We start from the raw sequence: 3934 nt of genomic DNA, 5'->3' as shown, positions 1-3934 counted from the left end.
ACCATCAAGCAGGAAGAATGGGATCTTTTCAAAAAGATGAGAACTACTGAGAAGTTTCAGGTTAAATATCCTCGCCTTTTAACGATTTACCTATCATTTTTTTAATTAATGAGTCCTTTATATAATCTTTTATTATCTCATCTACTTGCGCTTTTATATAATTATTTGAAGGCCGTTAGCAGAAGAAATCGTGCTAACATTTCATGCAAGAAGGGGAAATTCTATGGTTCTCGAGGCGGTTACAGAAAGATAGAAGAGGACCTCGTAAGTAGCATGCATTATTCCCCTGTGAGACTTTATTTTTTTAATCACACTTGGACTTGCATTGATACACATTTACGTGTATAAATGTTACCATGTTAATGTGTAGGTGGCAAAGGGAGTGAAAGAGGTGGATCGGCATGTAACTTATAAACAAGGGCACACGCCTAAAGGATCCCGGTCGTCGCGTGACAAATATGATGAGGAAGTTTTGGCCAACATAGTAAGCATTATTTTATTAAGACGAGTTCATTACTAACTTTATTATTTTAGTCACAAATATAATTTGAAGTTTATTTAATATATTATAGGACAACGTATTGAAAGAGGTAGAAGAAGGGAAATTCACTCCCAGTGGTCGTAATGACGTTCTTGCTAGAGCGATCGGCCGACCCGAACATCCAGGTCGTTTGAGGGGCGTCTCGTTACAGGTTGGAGTAACGAAATATTATGGGAAAAGTGCCCAGATAAAGAAGAAAAAGAAGACTAAGTCTGAGAACGCTGACATGGTAACATTTATTCTATTATTTTCATTTAAGTTCAATTCACATGTTATTGTTGGGATAAAAATTGCTGACACATTACATTCTTGGCAAGCGACTTGATTAATGGCATCCGTACTACTAAAGCCGAATCTTTGGAGGTAAGCTTTCCGAAGAAGAAGTGAAGATGATGGAGGATGTCATTTCTAAAGGGGGTAATAATAAGGTACAACAGATTGGTGAAGAGGCCGCTACTACCTTGGCAATACATGAGAAGGAAGTATCGGTCAACGAGATTCAGAAAGATCAGGTACCTAATAATGCTTCTGAAGTTGTAACAACTAAAGCCGATCAGGTACCTAATACTTCCTTATTTTTCTTTTGTTTTTTTTTTTTTAAGATAAGATCGGGGGTGTGTTCACCGCCAGCTCTAATGCTATAACTTCCGACATGGTGCCATTGAATTGGTTAATTTTATTAGGTAAATAATGGGTCTGATGAAAAGGAGATGCAACTTGAGAAGACGGCTGATGGAAAACAAAGATACATCCCCTTCAAGTCGTTCCCCTGTTTTTTAAGGTATGCATGAAGTGTTTAATTAGTTAAATTTATATGAATGCTGAAGTTTGTGCAAAAATCGGCCTGAAAACGAAAGCGTTTTTGCAAAATCTTTTGAATCTTTGAAGCGTTTTTGCAAAGATATAATAATGTATGTGTATATTCTTTAGGCCGTAAACAAGAGGCCGTTTATTCTTCTTCGACCCTAATAGAATCGAAAAGCCACATGTGCGTGTTGGCGGGGGTCTCGTAGAAAACAAATCAGCAGCGAAATGAAGCGTAGTTGTTCATGGCGAAGAACTTTTGCCGAATCATAGAATAGTAGAGATAACTACAGTCTTTCCGGGCCATGAAAACTTTCAACCGCTCTGTCCCGATTCGTGACGACATTACCATTTCGGGAGATGCGCTTGGAAGTTTCATCCAATGGCCTCGAAACTCACATCTACTTGGCGAAGATATCTCCGCCGCCTCAAAGAAAGTGCCCCCATGATTGGGGTTAGAAGAAATACCTTTATATATATGTTACATTTTTAATTGTTGAATGTTTTTATATGTTAAATTTATATGTTATTTTTTTTTGTAGGGAACAAAAAAGACGGCTTTGGCGGATAAGCCTAAGTCCACAGACATGCCAACGACCTCGACTTCACAACAACTTGATGAGGTATTTAATTAACTTCTCCATTTTTTTAAAAATTAACCTCGCTCCCTTTATTTATATTTTGTCTGTATTTATAAAAAGCATGGTAATTTTGTGTAGGGGACAAAAAAGACTGATAAGCCTAAGTCCCCAGTCTTACCTGCTACTACTACCTCATCATTGAAAGAGCAGGTTGACGAGGTATTTAATTAAGTACGCTTTTATTTTTATTACTCCAACTAGGATATGTTACCTTTGGATTTTTTATTATTTTAATTATCTACTACATGTGTAGGCTGGTGGTAGTAGCACAAAATCAAAGACTCATTCTTTCCCGGACCTGAAAGTTAGGACTTTAAACTCCACACAATATAAAGGGAAGGATTACATGCAAAAAGTAAGAACGGTGACGATGATGAGACTGCATGAGGAGGCTGGCCATCGCATAGCCACCGAGCAAGTGATAGTTATTCCGCTCGAGGAGGATATTCTAGAGGCTGAGCGCCAAGCGCTTATATCATGGGATCTGCTAGCCGTATGGGCTGGCCTAGACCAGATTGATATATCACACATATTTGTTTGGATGAAGTAAGTTTCTTAATAAATAATTTCATAGTCTAATATTCTGACTGCTAGATAGTGTTTTAAATACCGGAATTAATACCGTAATAATGTAGGATATTGAAATTGAGAGTGATCCCCGAGAAGAATATTCCATCTGATCTATACGGATTCCTGTGCCCCTATGTTTTATCTTTATTTATTCCGGATTTCTCGTTCGAACAACGGGTAGATTATATTGCTCAGCAATTGGCGACAACCAAGAAGCTGATTTTTGGCGCTTATAATGAAAAAGGGTAATAAACAAATTAATATTATGTTTCCCCCTACAATTGCATTTTCATACCTAATATATGTACTTGTTAATAATGATGATGTCTCTTGATGTAGGACTCATTGGGTGCTAGCAGCCATCATGCCGACAAGGAATAAAGTTTTCTGGTTGGACTCTTTACATCATCAACCAAGCGAGACTTTTAAGCACTTGATTAATATGTAAGTTTATAATACTAATTTATTTATAATAACATTTTCATTTGTTATTTATAGAAAAAAGCTCTTTCATATTTTTGCCCCTAAAAAATTAGTTTTCGCCTCCTTTTTTATTTTTTAAAAAAGGGCCTTTAAGAAAAAAAGAGCAAACGAGCGGGATCAACCCACGAAGATTCGATGTTGGCCCCGATTTTATTACGATAACAGGGGTACGTGCTCAAATACAATAACATTAAGTGCAAAATCTGTGTTTAATACTAATACAATACCTAAAGTTCAAGATTCAGATGTGAGCCTTCTCTCGTCTGTTTTTTTTATGTAATAATAGGCCCCTCTCACCAGGATAGCATACAATGTGGATACTACGCTTGTCGGTTCATGTTGGAGATTATTAGGCGAAGATATCTCGTTATTCTAGAAAAGGTTAGTAATAATTTAAACATGTGTTTATTACTTTTTTTTAAATTAGAGCTAATGTTGTCTTGCTTCTCGCTATATATACCATGATGTTGCTAATGTTGTCTTACTTGTTGCTATATATACCATAATGTCTTCTCTTTGTTTTTGCCGCAGTATGCAATCAACCTGTCACAACAGATTGAGCAGTACTCAAATGTAGATATAGACGAGGTAAGAGACATGTGGGGCAACTACGTCTTAGAATATATTAGAAATGCATGATACTCGGAGTTTAGATCAACTTATTAGTAAATTTTTTGTTGAAGTTAGGGAATGATTAGTTCATGTAAATTCAACTCCTTGTAATTATATATATATATATATATATATATATATATATATATATATATATATATATATATATATATATATATATATATATATATATATATACATATATATATATATATGATGCAAATTTCTTGTTGTGGTTGAATTGAATCTATTGAGTTCGATGAACCCAAATTTGTGATTTATC

The 3934-nt window shown here is 35.5% G+C and overlaps 1 long non-coding RNA gene across 1 annotated transcript; it reads left to right on the top strand.

Annotated features, from left to right (window-relative positions):
* Window positions 1–2446: 2446 nt before the first annotated feature.
* On the top strand, window positions 2447–2986 carry LOC141652133 (uncharacterized). The gene is made up of 3 exons (XR_012546982.1): window positions 2447–2532; window positions 2622–2801; window positions 2896–2986. It is a non-coding gene; the product is annotated as an uncharacterized LOC141652133 (long non-coding RNA).
* Window positions 2987–3934: the final 948 nt, after the last annotated feature.

Source organism: Silene latifolia, chromosome 4 (assembly GCF_048544455.1).
Source record: "Silene latifolia isolate original U9 population chromosome 4, ASM4854445v1, whole genome shotgun sequence".
In the NCBI taxonomy this organism is placed as follows: domain Eukaryota; kingdom Viridiplantae; phylum Streptophyta; class Magnoliopsida; order Caryophyllales; family Caryophyllaceae; genus Silene; species Silene latifolia.
Note: the sequence above shows the minus strand (reverse complement) of the source record. Positions and strands in the feature narration are given on the sequence as shown.